We start from the raw sequence: 18,021 nt of genomic DNA on the forward strand, positions 1-18,021 counted from the left end.
GGAATTTCCATATGCTGCAAGTATGGCCCTAAAAAGAAAAAAGAAGAAAGAAAAAAATATTCTGGTGTTGTAGCAGCAATAGTTTGAATTCAATCCATGGCCCAGGAACCGCAGGTGTCACCACTAAAAAGAAGAAAGAAAGGAAGGAAGGAGAGAAAGAAGAGAGAAAAACAAGAAAGACATAAAATGAGGAAAGAAAGACAAAAAAAGGAGTTCCCATTTTGGCTCAGTGGTAACAACTCGACTAGAATCCATGAGGACACATGTTTAATCCCTGGCCTTGCTTAGTGGATTAAGGATCCAGCATTGTGCTCAGATCTGGTATTGTTCCACTTGCTGGAACAGAAAAAAAAAAAAAAAGGAAAGAAAGACACAAAGACAGGAAAGGGGAAGGAAGGGAGAAGGTGAATAGACCGAGATGTCCCCAAAGTAGCACAATAGTAACATCCTACAAAAACACTGCTTGTGGGAGTTCAAACTGTGGCAAAAATTTTTAGATGGCAATTTGGAGTAAATATCAAAATTTTAACTGTACATAGATTTTAATCACTGCTAGGATTATTTTTAAGTTTGTGGCCGCACCCCTGGCATATGGAAGTTCTTGGACCAGGGACTGAATCTGAGCCACAGCTGCTACCTATGCCACAGCTTTGACAATGCTGGATACTTTAACCTACTGCACCAAGGTGAGATTGAATCCACAGCTCCTCAGCGACACAAGCCACTAAAGTTAGATTCTTTTTTTGTTGTTGTTGTTCTTTTTTTTTTTTTTTTTGCCTTTTCTAGAGCTGCTCCTGAAGCATATGGAGGTTCCCAGGCTAAGGGTCTAATCAGAGCTGTAGCCGATGGCCTACACCAGAGCCACAGCAACGCGGGATCCGAGCTATGTCTGCGAACTACACCACAGCTCAAGGCAACGCCAGATCTTTAACCCACTGAGCAAAGCCAGGGATCAAGCCTATAACTTCATGGTTCCTAGTTGGATTTGTTAACCACTGAGCCACGACAGGAACTCCTGAAGTTGGATTCTTAACTCACTGTGCCATGGATTTTTTTTTTGAATTTTGAATTTTTTGTCCATGCCCATGCAGAAGTTCCCAGGCCAGGGATCAAACCTGCACCATAGCAGTGATCACAGTGAATCCTTAACTGCTGAGCCATCAGGAGACTCCCAACTGTTAGGAATTTTTCCTACAGAAATGTTTGCACAAAAACACAAAGTTATATATAAAATACAATTCAATGTATCATAGCAATAGAAAAAAATAGAGCCATCATGTAAAAATGTCTTTATACATGTTAAGTTAAAAAAAAGGAAGCTATAGAGCAATAAGAGTCAATTTATAGGGGTAAGGGAGAAAACATAGGTATGATCCTATTATCCAGATTACCTTTGGGGAATAGAAATTGCAGAAGACTCAGTAACTCATCTCTACCAAGAAATTAGCTTAAGCAGTTTTTAAGGTATTTTCTAGCCCTAAATATCTATAAACATTAAAAAGTAAGTAAATAACAAATATAAATCATATGAAGATTATTCAGAAAACAAAAATCATTATTCTTTTGAAAATTTTTTTTTATTTTCTTATAGTTGCAGAGGACTAACTATTCTCTGCCCCCTTGTATTTAATACATATTATTTACACTTTTAAGTCATTTCAGTTGTATGTAGTGATTTCAGACACACAGATAAGTGTTTCATGAGAACTGGATAAAGCCAAACAGTTTTGTTTATTAAAAAACAAAAACAAAATAAGCCACCCACATGTTTCTTTTAATACTCTCCCACTGTGTATCAAAGTACACATCTTACTTTTAAAGATTATCTATCATTTCTTGATAATCTACCTACCAAATGTTTTTGCATGCATTATGATTTTTAAAAAACAGTGAAAAATTCACAGCTTAACATGACAGTTTTTTTTTTATTTTAAATCCATTATTATTTCTCAGAGGAAACAATTTTGTAGAACCAACAAAAAGGAAGGAAGAGACAGAGGGAAGGAGGCCTTTCTTAAGCTAGCAACCACTCTATAATTTCTCCACGGGAAGAAGTGAGGGCAGAACTGAGTTTTGGAGGGGTTAGGGAAGACTTGGGGACTTGCCTGCATGAGCTGAGAAGGCAGACTCCTCTTAGATATGCCTGCATGTTTATTTGAAGTGGCACAGGGAGGTACTAAAAGCCCCAAAGCACCTCCTTCCTCCATCCTTATTGACAGAAAAGACCAGCTCCATTATTCCTTCTAAGCATTTTAGTTGTCTGCCTAGACAACCAAATGTTTTATGTGTCTGTGTGATCTTCACTATGAGCGCATTTGTCTTTCCGGGTTTCTGCTTTTTTCTTAATTTACCATTTTCTCTACAATGAGGTTAAACTATAAGAATGTCTTAAAAATGCATGACCTCAAATTAATATGTCACTACATTTCTAGGGCCAACAGATTAATTTTTTATCTTGAAAAAAATGTGTTTCATTAAACGCTATTTCTAGAAGTTGTAAAATAATTTATGTAAGATGCAAGGAGGAAAAGGATTCAGTGGCTTCAGACAGAAACCGAACCTAGTAAGGGAATTTTGGTGGCAGAACCCAAGGCGGGGAGAGAGCAGGCACAGAGGGCCGCCATGTTGGGACGCAGGACGATGACCTCACTCGGCTGTGGGCTCTGGAACCGCAAGGCTGTGGAAAAACAACAAAAGCTGCTGCAAGATCCTAGCTGTCCTTCAGAGGCCTGCCAGACAAGTTCCCACTTCCCCAGGAGGTTAACTGGGTGCTGGGTTTCACTATAACTGGTTGTGAATTCCGAATGGCCGATCAGCCAAAGCTGAAGAAAAAACCATCAACCTTGGAGCATTGTGTCGTGCTAGACCCACAGGGTCTATAAATGAAGACTCTTTACTGACCAATGACAAATGGGACTCGTTAAAACCAGTTGTTTGTGGGTTTATGGACTCATTCCTCCTCTCTAGAATGCAAATTCCAATCCTTCATTAGCATAACTAATCAATTGCTGTGTGGGTCTCTTGCCTAGCAGGTAATAAATTAATTCAATGCTTGTTTTATTGATCACTTTAACAGTTGAAAAACAAGGAGTAAAGTACTGGGTGCTCCCTGTGGGGGTGTGTGTGAAAGCAAGCAAAGTTTGACCAGGTGGAGTTAATTCGGACAAAGTAGCAGAGAATCTCCTAAGAGTTATCAAAAGTGTCAGTCAGGAGGAACTTGTCCAGACACAGAACATGTGTTGATCTACAATGGAAAAAACCTGAAATGATTCTCTAGTATCTTTGAAGTTCTGGGTAGAAAATCTTATGGATGTGGGTCTTCAATGATGTGTTCCCCTTACCTTTCAACTGAAGATTGGGACTATAAATCAAAAGACAGACATGGAAACAAACAGTAGATAGTGCAAGACAATTGACCCAAATGACAGAAGGAAATTTCTCTTTGTGTCCCAGTCCCATGGAATCCCAAGCATTTTCATATGACCATGCATCTACAGTTTTCCCTCTGTGTGAAATGAAGCTCCCCTCCTTCATTCTCTCTTCCTGGTATCTGGAGACAACCAGATGTCCAGGCTCTTCTGGACAGTCACTTCTTCTGCCCCACACTCACAGCACTTGACAGTCACATTGGTTCCAATATGTATCCCATTGTTACCACTTTATAAGGATCCTACTGTTATTACACCAGATGGTGCATTTCTACAAATGTCTGCTGAGGGGAAAGACAGATGAGTATGACTTCAAGGCCAGAGTCTAAAGGAGAAATGGCTCAAGAGGCATATGTTCTTTCAAAACAAATTCTGCCAACTCCATTACAAATGAGTCTGTTGAAGTGGCAAAGCAGAAAGCATCTCCAGAAACAAACGTTCCCTGAGGACCTCACGTTTTCAATGGTCATGCATAAAAGATGGCAGAAAGGCACGTAATAAAAGATCAAACAAAAGCAGAGAGCAAATGACAGAAATCTGTAAGAAGAACAATGGAAAGCTGAAGATCAGAATGAGCAGAAGTTTGTAAACAATGTAAAGGTAAAAAAGCAACAAAAACATTTTAGGATGTTGAGAGGATGAAGGGAGGATAAGCAATAGGCCCACTGCCTCTGGCACCCTGGATGAAGTTAACTTACAAGAGAGAGAAAGTAGATCTAGTCCAATCCCTTTTTGCAGCCCTATCAAACAGACTAAATGAAAAAACTAAGAAGAATAGAGCATCCTGGCTAAGAAGAAAATGAAATCCAGGATGAAGTCTCTAGCCCTACAAGAAGCAACTCCTTGAGTGGTAGAACCATTGATGGTAATCTCTGGAGAATCATGGAGAAAGATTAAAAGAAAAAAAAAAATACCCTGTTTAAAAAACAAACATAATCTAGATATGACACACTAATCAGCTTGATATATACTCCCAGAAAATAAACTGACAGATACCAGACAAATCATTTGTGATTACTTGAATTATTGACTACTAGGAGCCACCATGAGTATGCCAAAAATGAGTGAATCCAAACTAAAATAATTCCTTTTTTTTTTTTTTGTCTTTTCCTAGGGCCGCACCCGCAGCATACGGAGGTTCGTTCCCAGGCAAGGGGTCTAATCGGAGCTGTAGCCGCCCGGCCTACACCACAGCCAAAGCAACTCAGGATCTGAGCCACATCTACGACCTACACCACAGCTCACAGCAAAGCCAGATCCTCAACCCACTGAACAAGGCCAGGGATCGAACCAGCAACCTCATGGTTCCTAGTAGGATTCATTAACCACTGAGCCACGACAGGAACTCCGAAAATAACTCTTTTTATTTTTACTTTTATTTATTTATTTATTTGTCTTTTTTGCCATTTCTTGGGCCACTCCCGGCATATGGAGGTTCCCAGGCTAGGGGTTGAATCAGAGCTGTAGCTACCGGCCTACGCCAGAGCCACAGCAACGCGGGATCTGAGCCGCATCTGTGACCTACACTACAGCTCACGGCAACGCAGGATCCTTAACCCACTGAGCAAGGCCAGGGATCGAACCCGAAACCTCGTGGTTCCTAGTCAGATTTGTTAACCACTGCGCCATGACAGGAACTCTGAAAATAACTCTCTTTTTAATAGGGCTGCTAGATTTGGCATATTGATGGGCATGTCACAGGAGCCAATATATCAAGATTTCACTAAGGCTCTTGAAAATGTCTGTTACTACCTTTGAGCTAGAGAATTTGGTTACGTGAACTTAGAAAAAATTGATTTACAGCTAGTTGACAGACTTAAAGATAACTGTTTAATTCACTGATGGTACTACTATGCCATAATGCATAAAGCTCTCTAATTCAGCATTTTTATCAACTATCTGGATAAGGACAAAGAAGGTATGCTGTTCAGGTGGTATATTTTGGCCCAAGCTGGAAAAGACAGCAAATATGTCTGATGTTAAGTATCAGGCTTCAAATATTCTGGAAATTAGATGGAAAATAAGATAAAATTGAAATTCCAATTTACAAGGAAAAGCTTTTTTTTCCCCTTGGTGTGAATATGACTGTCAACAAACTAATTAAACATGATGCTTGTTAACAAAAATAACAAGATAACAAGTAATATTCCTATAAATATATTAATTAGATATACCAAGATGGTGAAGAATCTGAAAACTGTTTTAGGTGAAGAGATTTAGAAACTTAGGATAGTCAGCCTGGAAAAGAGAAGGTTCAGAGAAAACACTATGTTATCATCAAATACATGTGATGATATTATAGGAAAGGAGGATTTGATTTATCTTGTATAGATCCTAAGTAACCAGAAGTGAGTAGAATAAGTTGCAAGGAAATAATTTTAACTGAAATTTTAAAAAAACAACTGTCCACTAACAAGAGCTTTCAAGAAGAAACAAATAGCCTTGGGAGTCCTTGGGGCATTCTTATAGCTGGAAAAGCTAAAATCCAGGTTGGAAAAAAATCCCATTTGTCAGATGCAGCAGAGTTTCTGGCGTGATGACCCAGAGGACCTCTGTCTTTCAATTAAAAGATTTTATGGTGGTAAAGTCAGACTTGGTGCCCGTATTAAGATGAGGAAGAAGAAAAAGGAGATGCCACGCTAACATAAACTTGACTCCTGGTTAAGAAAATGCTGTCCTTTCTTTCTAATCTCTCAATCACTTCTTTCAAGCCCTCAGGGCATTCATTATATAGTTATTATATAACCCGGTGCTTCCACATCCCAGACCTACTCTTAGAGAATTTCTTAGATGATGTGCCTATAAAATTAAGTTGTTGTGAAATAGTGCACTAAACGAAAATCATGGAGATACTCATTAGATTGTTGGGGCTTTTTTCTTTTCTTTTTTTTTTTTTTTGGCTTTTTAGGGCCACACCCTCGGCATGGAAGTTTCCGGGCTAGGGGTTGAATCAGAGCTATAGCTGCCAGTCTGAGCCAAAGCCACAGCAATGCAGGATCCCAGACGCGTCTGCAAAATGCACCACAGCTCACCGCAACACCAGATTCCAGACCCAATGAGCAAGGCCAGAGATCGAACCCACAACCTCATGAATACTAGTGGGATTCCTTTCTGCTGCACCACAGCACACAACAGGACCTCCCTCATTAGATTGTTGAATGCAGGAAAAGAAATGTACCAGCTGTTAGCCAAGTTGCAGCCTCTCCAGTGCACATTATTACTTGACAATGCAAGAATATTTGCTAGTGCCTCGCTTTCTGTACATAGAAGCAGATACTACAACAGGTCCGACAAGGCCTTCTCATCAAACATACTGTCCATCAAGCTCCTACACAGATGTTACTGCCCACAGAATTAAGATGAGCATTTTTCATTTAAAATAGACATAAACGAGTGATGCTCACCTACAAGAATAACGATATTAAAACCTCGGTATTTTAAAGTTCAGTCATTTACAGTTTATTTTTAAAATGCCCACGTGCAAAAAGTTAATACTACCAAGGTATTCTAGTGCCAAGCTTGTACATCTGTTTCTTAAAATAATACACAAAAGCTCTACTCAGTAAACTTAGACTCTTAGGAATTCTCCAACTACCTTTGGACATATACTACACAAAGGGGATATTCTAAAAAAAATTGTTTTTACTAACTGTTAAAAAATCTTTTATGGGAAAATTTCTATAAAGTTTTCAGTGAAGATACTACCATTGAAAATTTCTATTATGGAGCAGATTTACCTACTTGTATCAGACCATATAAAAACCAAATGCAAATTTAAAGATTTTCCTGTGCATTAAAAATAAACAGGAAGGAGGTAAAGATTACATACATTAGGTTTATAATTCAACCAATTTTATTTTTTTTTTCAATGACCTGTTAGGACAGTGCAAATTGCCCTAAAGATAAATATATGTGTTTATAACTAATTCATTTATTTTAAAAGTCCACATACTCTTATAAAAGAAAAGTTCAGAGTTGCAGTTAAAAAAAATAAACGTCTCTCATTAGCTAGTGAAAGCAGTTGATTTGGCAAAATAAAAGGAAATACCCCCCACTTAAAAAAATTATGGTGCTATTGAAATGGAGATGGCTCACTCCCCGATGACCTCACCAGCATCTGCTTCAATTACCTTCTGAAAATGAAATAACCAAATTACCATTGAGTTTTCTGCTGTGCTAACAAAATTAATCTGAAATATCAAAATCATCTGCTTTAAATTATACATTACACAACTTCTAAAACAAAACCCCTTCAAGCTCTAAATTATGAAGAACAAGCACCAAGGTTGTCATAATCAACAGTAACATATTCTCACATACACAGGAAACATTAATGGAAAGATTAATGACTTAGCTCAAATCATCCTTGACAGTAATTTCTTTTTTGTTATTTTGGGGGTTTTTTTTTGTTTGTTTGTTTGTTTTTTTGTCTTTTTGCCATTTTCTTGGGCCGCTCCCACAGCATATGGAGGTTCCCAGGCTAGGGGTCGAATCAGAGCCACAGCAACACGGGATCGGAGCCATGTCTGCAACCTACACCACAGCTCACTGCAATGCCAGACTCTCAACCCACTGAGCAAGGACAGGGACCGAACCCGCAACCTCATGGTTCCTAGTCAGATTCGTTAACCACTGAGCCACGGGAACTCCATCCTTGACAGTAATTTGATTCAAATCATCCCACCTATTCAGAAGTGGGATCAATCCATTTTGAATCTATTTTGCTTCATATAACAGATGTGTTCCTGGACATGTATGTGCAAACTGTATGTTAAATGGCATGGAGTGATTTAGAAATATAATTAGGTTTCATGGTCTTTTTAGAAAATAATATTTTAAGCATGAATAACTGCCCTCTAATTTAACTGTTTCCTAAGTTCACAGGATCATATTTTGGACATCTAGTCTGTCATGTAGCTCATAAATACATTAATAAATACCATTTTAAATTTTTTGTCTTTCTTTTTAAGGCCGCATCCTTGGTATATCAAGTTCCCAGGCCAGGGATCGAATCAGAGCTGCAGCTTCCAGCCACAGCCACAGCCACAGCAACACTGGATCCAGACAACATCTGCAACCTACACTGCAGCTTGCGGCAACACTGGATCCTTAAACCACTGAGCGAGGCCGGGGACGGAACCAGCGTCCTCATGGATACTATGTCAGATTCTTAACCCACTGAACCACAATGGGAGCTCCCCATTTTTAAATTCCGATACAACCCACAGCCTTGTTCTCTGATTCTTCTGTATATACATCATACTCTCTGTTCACACCTAAACAAACCATGCCTCCGAACCACCAAGCGACATTTCTCCTTGCAGTCTATGATATGGCTACCTCAAAGTCACTTTTGATTCCTCTTCAAGTGAAATTCAGATGCATGGTTCCAGTGGCAGAACTAATAAGAAAAGCCCTCCTTCTTGCTCTGCACCACCTTCTGTCTCAGCAGATGCCAGATCATGTCTTGCTTTGGAAAGAGAACCAGGAGGTCCTGCAATCTAACTAACATCTTCTCTTCTCATCCTTAGGACACTTAGATTCATGCTCAGTGGTGCAGACTCACCTGTCTGTTTTATTTGGTGCTGAATCACATTTGCAAACTATGGGCCACCCTCTGTTTTCTCAGTCTCTTTAGACCTAGCCTACTATCCTTTCCAATACTGTTTTCATTTACATGTGAGAAGCAAAAAGCTAAGAAAAGTAAGACTGCCTAAGGCCTGCTTCATGTTCACTGATATAATATACCACAAAATGATGATAAAGATAGATGGGGCATTGAACGTTTTGTTTATGCAAACTTGATTTAAAATGGTAAACAAAGGTGAAGCGGGAAGTGAAAATGCATGAACACGTGCCCTGTGACTCAAGCATGAGGTTATTGCCTTTACAACAGAAGTAACCAAGCTGGGAGAATTTCACATGTGAGGACCTCCGACTCTGAATCTAGAGGAGAAATAATAGGGGAATTCTTGATATACCCCCCAAATACAGAGGGAGGTCAGAAAATTGCTGACTTTTTGTTGATAATAGGGACCTACAAAGTTTCCATGAGAGAGCAGAGATTCCTCACCTTGTTCCGAAGTTCCCAATAATTCCTTCACACCGAAAATCTGAAAATGTCAGTTTAGTTCTTAAATACACTGAATTATTTTATTTTATTTTATTTTTTTGTCTTTTTGCTATTTCTTGGGCCGCTCCCTCGGCATATGGAGGTTCCCAGGCTAGGGGTCGAATCGGAGCCGTAGCCACCGGCCTATGCCAGAGCCACAGCAACGCGGGATCCGAGCCGCGTCTGCAACCTACACCATAGCTCACGGCAACGCCGGATCGTTAACCCACTGAGCAAGGGCAGGGATCGAACCCGCAACCTCATGGTTCCTAGTCGAATTCGTTAACCACTGCGCCATGACAGGAACTCCATGAATTATTTTATAATTTAGATCAGTGAATCCTCTTTATCCTTATATGAGTAATTGATAGGGTTCTGTAAAATTCAACTCAACATAGTTTAATGAAGAATGTGACATAATAATTAAGAACATGGTCTCTGAGATCAGGCACGCCAGGGTTGAGTCCTAGATATGCTACTTCATAGTTATATGACCTTGGGCAAATTACATAGTATCTATGATACAGCTTAGCATCTTTGTCTGTAATTAGGATGATAACAGGGTAATTATGAGATTACCTGAGTACGCAAATCAGTCTCTGTTTTATAGTATATGTTCAACCAATGTTAGTTATCATTCAGAGTGAATGACTGTCAGTGCAGGGCATGAAGCTAGACCCTAGAAGGAATAGAAAAATGAAAAAGAACTGACAATAAATCACACAAGCAAATAAGGCAGAGAAGATGACCGTGCAAAGACAGACCACATCAAGGGCTCCAAGAGAAAGCACAAGGAAGCCTAGCAATGCCTTGGGTCCAGTGGCAAAGGAGGGCATATCTAGTTACATGCAAAGGTGGTGGTGAGAATTAAATGAAACAGGAGAGGCCTCAGTTAAAGATGGGCTTTCCAGAGTGGTAGGTTTGACATCACTGAAAATAAAAGAGGATCATGTCTCTGCCCTTGCTCAGTGGGTCGGGGATCTGGCGTTGCCGAGAGTTGTGGTGTAGGTGGCAGACCACTGAGATCCTGCGTTCCTATGACTGTGGTGTAGGTCAGCAGCTGTAGCTATGATTGGACCCCGAGCATGGGAACTTCCATAGGCCAAGTATGCAGTCCTAAAAACCAAAAAAAAAAAAAAAAAAAAAGTGGATCATGAGGGGAGCAGTATAATGAAAGCAAAGTTCTGAAGGGGCAAAAAGTAATTCATGTAGAGAAAATCAAAGTAGGAGATAAAGACAGAAAGGTAGAAATAAGCCAGATTGCACAGAACCTCAAATTCATGAGAAGCACTGGGAATGCAGATGTGACATATCTGGAGGGTGTATCAGGAAGACTAATCTGGGAGGATGTGTTGAAGGATATGCAATTAGCATCTGACTTATGAGTCAGAGGGGGTGAAGGCTGTTGGAGTTTTCAGATATGAATCTGGGGAAAAAAAGAAAAATTTCTACTAAAATCACGAACAGCTGGAGTATAAGCATAAGTTACGAAATTTCAAAGCTATGAGCAGAGAGCATTTTCTAATTTCAGACCTCAATTTTTCTCCTGGTGAACAGTTATGGTACCAGCAACAATGAAAGGTTTCAACTGGAAGTGACAAAAATATCTTGAACTGGTAGTGCCAAGTTTAAGTCCAAACTCAGGAGTGAGTCCAGTTGAAGTCTTTTTTCACTGTCAGCAACCTTAAGATGGAAGGAGGCAGCCTAAATCATTTACTTTCCATGTGCTTTGGTTTTTTCTGTGTCTTGGAGTCATGTCTTGGACTTTCACTGAAGGCTGAGACCAGAGCATGGTCAAGTTTCAACGGATAGATAAAGTCCCTGAAATGTACACTAGATTTGTGCCTATGTATTTATTCTTAATTTTTCTCAGTTTCTCTTTTATTCCTGTATTCCTTATTTACCCATGATGTGTTTTTTGGGTTTTTGTTTTGTTTTGTTTTGTTTTGTCTTTTTGTCTTTTTAGGGCTGCACCAGGCTAGGGGTCAAATCAGAGCTGCAGCAGCAGGCCTACACTACTGCTACAGCAACTCGAGATCTGAGCGGCGTCTGCAACCTACACCACAGTTCATGGCAACACCGGATCCTCAACCCACTGATGAGGCCAGGGAGCAAACTCAAGTCATCATGGACGCTAGTCGGGTTCGTTAACTGCTGAGCCACAGTGGGAACTCCCCATGATGTTTTTGCATTAAAATTCATCAGCGATTATTTTTCTGTAGTTCTTATTGCAAATACCTTATATATTTTAAGTCAGTCAATCCTCTCAACAATCTTGTAAGGTTGGTACTATTATTATTCTCATTTAAGAGAAAAGAAAACTATATAGCCCTATAGCTAGCAAGTAGTTCTACAGAGAAGAAACCTGAAAGAGGTCCCAAAGCAGAAAGTGCCCAAGCTTAGTTTCTTCTGGTGGTTTGTTGAATTACTTTCCCTCAGTCTCACTCCAGGATTTGGGACAGTCCATATCAGCAAGGGATTTCAGCTTAAAATAGACAAGCCTGTCACTCATCCTTAAAATTAGTTTTATAGTGGCCCATTACATTATACTGTGAGAAAGTATATTTACATAACAAGTAGTTTATGTACAGGGGTCCTTAAACAATTGGTTAATGTGTGTGAGATCAACAATTGTTGAGGAAATATGTTTTTCAGTGAGGAAAAATAACCTCACTCCCAGGACACTAGCCTCCAAAAAAATCCTCTAAGTCAATGATTATTCGATACAGCCCACAAAAAAATTTTTTTTCTAAATTGTGATTCAATTACAAGTATTTAAAACAAAATTTTCATGAAATATTATTTATTCTGACTACATATAACACACACTGCTATTTTCTATTCAGTCTAGATCAGTCCAGACTAACCTATTCTATTTCATTCCATTAAAACAATACTGGTTCCTATCCACTAAATTAATTTCATGACGTCCCTATGGGCTAGTAACCTACAGCCTGAAGAGCAGAATTCTACATGGAATTAAATCAAGGAACTCTGCCTGTTCTTTAAAAATGAAGCAAAAAGCATGGAGCCTGTTAATGGCTAAATGTTTATATGCCTTTTTTTAATCTGTAAAGAAAAAAAAAAGGTTAATGATTTCCTGAAAGTGTTTGCAGGTCCAACTTGACCATAGATGTTTTTCTCAATAATGAATGACAAACAATATGTAAATATTCCCTCAAGAGCCACCTGATATGAACTCAAACCAAGAAAATAGGAAACATAAGCCTTAAAAAAACATTACAGCTCATACAAGAGCTTACTTGGTAATGAGTAATATTTTCAAATAAGGCACATATAACTTTTTCATATGAAATAGTTTTAAAATATTCTTTAGTTCTTTCATATTAATAAAATTCCTGAATACTGAAAATGTTATAGTGATAAAAATTAAGACTCACTAACCATTGTATCCTACATTGAACAAGCTGTTTTTAGCACTATTGACAATATCCAAGACATGGAAGCAACTTAAATGTCCATCAGCAGATGAATGGATAAAGACAATGTGGGATACATACATACACACACACACAATGCAATAGTACTCAATCATAAAAAATAGTGAAATAATGCCATTTGCAGCAACATGGATGGATCTAGAGATTACCATACTAAGTGAAGTTAGACAAAGAAAAATACCATATGATATTGCTTATATGTGGAATCTAAAATATGACACAAATAAATTAATTTGCAAAGCAAAAACAGACTCGCAAACATAGAAAACAAACTTATGATTACCAAAGGGGAAATGAGGCAGGGGTGAGGACAAGTTAGGAGTTTGGGATTAACTCACTACTATATATAAAACAGATAAACAATAAGGACCTACTACACAGCACAGTGAACTAGGTTCAATATCTTGTAATAACCTATAGCGGAAAGGAATCTGAAAAACAATATACATATTATACACATATATGTATAATATATATTACATACATATATGTGTATAATTAAATCACTCTGCTATATACATGAAATATTGTACATCAACTACATTGCAATTTAAAAAAAAACTTTAAAAAAGAAATTGTTTTAAATAAATATCTGCAGTCTATCAGTTGGTCAAAAAATACTTAACATTTGTTATATGTCAACCAGTATTTAATTAGGAACATGGAAGGAGCACCAAACTATTTCTGAGTTCCTTCCCTCCAGCTGACCCATTTGGAGGTAGAATGACTGTAAACACAAACATAAACCAGCAGATAAGAGCTGTGTTCTTGGGGAGGGCTATGGATCATTTCAGGTGTATCCTTAACAGCAACAACAGTTCTCTGGGATGGCTCCTAGCAGTTGAAATCAGATAAGGTTTCCAATAAAGTCAGCTAGAACACTCTACTTCCAAATCCAGATACAGCATTTCCTACTTATCACAGTATGATGCTACAAATATGTTCTCCCTCTCAAGTAAAAATTAATGCTTAATGCAATTTAAACTGAGATAACATGGGATGAAGAAAAATAAGCAGTGATACAAAGCAGGCTGGTATCCAGCGCTCAGATCCTCCACTGAAAGGCTAAATGACTGGAGGCAAGCTGTCTAACCTTCTGAACTATAGATTCATCATCCACATTTACATCCACTCATAGGATCATGCTGAGGTTCAAGTGAGGGGATGTTATAAAGTACCACAAATGCTATTAGTAATAACCTTATTAGAATCTATAAGCATAGTTAAAACTGAAAAGATATTAACCAAGTATTAAGAAGATAGAGAGTTAACATGTACTCTTGGTTACATGGTTCTATTTGCTTTTCATATATCAACTCAATAAAAACCTGTAGTATGACCGAATATCTGAAATCCAACAGCTGGCAACAATAAGGTTTTTCCTCAAATTGGGGACATACTAAGGTTCTTCTCTAATAGCCCTTGGCCGGCAGGAAAAAACAATCCAGAGACTGTTAATTAAAGGAAGGGCAAGAGTTCACATCACACCACTCCACCCATGTGGTGTATGTATTCTTAGCACAGGCAGCCATACCACAAGGAGACAGCTCTTTCTTAAGGTTCAAAGTCTGCCTCTGTGGGGAGGAATGGGGAGCACTCCCTGTGTCCTCAGCAGTGCTGCTGATCAAGCAGCCAGACTCATTCAGGTGACACCTTCCACTGCATCTTAGACTTTGTTCTTGACCAAGAGGGCAAGCAGACATAGTCTGTCCAAATGTATTTCTGCATTCATTTCAATTATAGGCAACTACGTTTTAGACAGGAGGCAATCCTAGGGTGTAAAGTGAATCACTGTAATGCAAACCCTTAACTTAACACAGGTCAGGTATTCAACCTACATATTTCCTACTGCCTTGATTGGTTAATACTCTGACATTAACCATACTATGTGTGGATGAAGGTGATAAGACATCGATATGGGATGTCTTCAAGTTGTAAACAAGTTGCTTTTAGAAAAGATCACTTGTAAGTTAGAGCCTTAGAATCTGGGATGCGTTTCTACACATTAACTTATAGCGGTATAAATTGATGTTAAGTTGCTAGAATCATCCACAGAAATCCAATCAATGTGAGAAGCAGCAGGTCAGATAACCTGTATCTATGGGGCCCCCTCTGCCACTGAGTTGCCACATGGCCCTGGACAGCATCCAGAGCACATGCTCTGAACGGAAGAGGACAGAGCTGGGTGCAAATGCTGCCTCACCCACCTGCTGTGCAACCTCATTGAAGTTATTCAACCCCTCTGAGTCCAAATTTCCACAGGAGTCAAATCCTATTTGGGGATGAAAATTTTTTTTTGTCTTTTGTCTTTTTTGTTGTCGTTGTTGTTGTTGTTGCTATTTCTTGGGCCGCTCCCGCGGCATATGGAGGTTCCCAGGCTAGGGGTCCAATCGGAGCTGTAGCCACCGGCCTACGCCAGAGCCACAGCAACGCGGGATCCGAGCCACGTCTGCAACCCACACCACAGCTCACGGCAACGCCGGATCGTTAACCCACTGAGCAAGGGCAGGGACCGAACCTGCAACCTCATGGTTCCTAGTTGGATTCGTTAACCACTGTGCCACGACGGGAACTCCCAAAAATTTTTATATATCAGAGACTTGGTATAAAGATTAAAGATCCAAACTATGGATGAATTCTCCTAACTCTTTGCATATCAAAACATGCACAGAAAGAGGAAAAATACTTCATACTGCACACTGGGGTAAAATGCTGCTCATGGCTAAAGATAATCAGCCCAGCTCTCTGGGGCTGAGGTGTGTCTCTGCCATGAGACAAGAGTTTATGTCACGCAACCCCAGCAGTGAGACTGATTAGCAGTTAATACACATAAAGCACCCTGGTCTAGGGCCAACCCATAATTGACACTTCTTCCTCATGAACTTAGGGTCCAACTGGTAAATAAAAGGGTGCCAGAGATTTCTCAAAGCCTCCTAGACTACTTAAATGCCCCTCATGTTCTAGAACCTAACTTGGTCTCAAAATATACTTTTGGGAAACCGATTCCACTTTGGTCTATAGTAATAGCCCTTTGCTCCCTGATCTATCTGAAGAGGAACAGCCCATGAGGTGGGAGTGGTAAGGATTTTTTTGGGTGAAGATGAAGGTGCAGGTAGTAATAAGAGAAAGGTCAGAAATGAACTGTCTCTAAAGGAATGATTCAGTACTCGCTGTGCCAGGCACTCTATGGTACCTCAACCTTCACAGCCATCTTGGTTTGGTTTAAACGAGAGCTACATAGTTGACTGCGTATACTTAACAAAAAGACTATCCAGTGGGTTCAAATATCAGATTCCAGATACTCCTCCCTGAAGAAGAGGTCTCCATCAGTGTGGACAAGGGGCCAGATCTGGTTCAGTTCTGGACCTCTTGCTGTGTCCCATTTGGGCCTCTCCTCTCTGGTCCTCTCAGCTCTGGGCTGAGAGACTTCCTTCTTTAAAGCCATTTTAGGAGTTCCCCTCGTGGCTCAGTGGTTAACAAATCCGACTAGGAACCATGAGGTTGCGGGTTTGATCCCTGACCTTGCTCAGTGGGTTAAGGATCCAGCGTTGCCATGAGCTGTGGTGTAGGTTGCAAATGCCAGCTCAGATCCTGCGTTGCTGTGGCATAGGCCAGCGGCTACAGCTCTGATTTGACCCCTCGTCTGGGAACCTCCATGTGCCACAGGTGCAGCCCTAAAAAGACTGAAAAAATAAAAAATAAACAAAGCCACTTTGTTAGTGGCTTATTATCAGCCACACTTAACAATTGAAGAAATGCAGGGTGATATTCAGAAAGCTTGGCCAACGTATCCATTGGGGGGATGTTTAAGCACGAGGCATTCTGCTAATGGGTCAGAGGACCAGGACTGAAGAATTGCTGGGGCAGAGGCTGGAGATCAAGTGGGAGGCATCAGGTGCGTGGGGACAGGAGCTAAGAAGTGTTCTATATGCTGCATCCTTTGGGAATTGTGGGGCAATGAAGCAAAAAGAAGAAAATCATCTCCCTCCCCACTGCATACCACTCTCTGAAGGCCATGGGTGGGTGGGTAAGAGGAGAGCAGACACAGCAGCAGTCCTGTTTTTCCTGACAATCAGGGAAGGGGCAGGGAGGGGGCGGCAAGCCTAGGATAGCAGGACCCACAAGGACCACCCAGTCTCTGATGACTTCTAACATCAGTGTCTCATCACAGGCCCTCTCAGACCTGTCAGCAGAAAGGTAAGTCTACAAAACACCACTCTGGGTTGACAAAAAAAAAAAAAAATTTTTTTTTGATATACTGAATTAAGCTCTGATCCTAAAAAAACCCCTTTTGAAAGACTTTTCAAACACATATACAAAGAGCACAAAGGGACCCACACAAAAATCACTAAAAGGGTTCTAAAGTGTGCAGCTGCCAAACAATGTCAAAATGAGTGTGGAAGAGGAGAGCCCCCATGTCACTCTGAAAAAAGTACCTGCATTCTAAGGACGAGGGAAGGAAGACGGAGCAGCAGCCATGGTGGATAATGATCATGCTGGAGGATAGTACAGAAAGTACTTTAAGAATAAAGTACTTGCTTTAATAATTCAGTTTTTCATTTGGTTTCAAGACCTGTCAAGTATATTAGTCAAGAATATTAGTATATAATATACTGATAATATAAACATATACTAATTTTGTATATACAAATTATTCACAAAAGTATGGGATAATGTCTCATGAATCATTTGATATGGAACAAACAACTCATACAAAACACTAAAAATGCTGGAGTTCCCGTCGTGGCGCAGTGGTTAACAATCCGACTAGGAACCATGAGGTTGCAGGTTTGATTCCTGCCCTTGCTCAGTGGGTTAACGATCCGGTGTTGCCGTGAGCTGTGGTATAGGTCGCAGACAAAGCTCGGATCCCGCGTTGCTGTGGCTCTGGTGTAGGCTGGTGGCTACAGCTCCGATTAGACCCCTAGCCTGGGAACCTCCATGTTGCTGAGGGAGCGGCCCAAGAAATGGCAAAAAGAAATGGCAAAAAGACAAAAAAAAAAAAAACACTAAAAATGCT

At 39.9% G+C, this 18,021-nt stretch overlaps 1 protein-coding gene across 13 annotated transcripts in view; it reads right to left on the bottom strand.

Annotated features, from left to right (window-relative positions):
* The window catches only part of NCOA7 (nuclear receptor coactivator 7), a 151,814-nt gene that overhangs the window by 100,330 nt on the left and 33,463 nt on the right, over positions 1-18,021 (bottom strand). The window lies entirely within an intron of this gene.

Source organism: Phacochoerus africanus, chromosome 2, assembly GCF_016906955.1.
Source record: "Phacochoerus africanus isolate WHEZ1 chromosome 2, ROS_Pafr_v1, whole genome shotgun sequence".
Classification (NCBI taxonomy): Eukaryota; Metazoa; Chordata; class Mammalia; order Artiodactyla; family Suidae; genus Phacochoerus; species Phacochoerus africanus.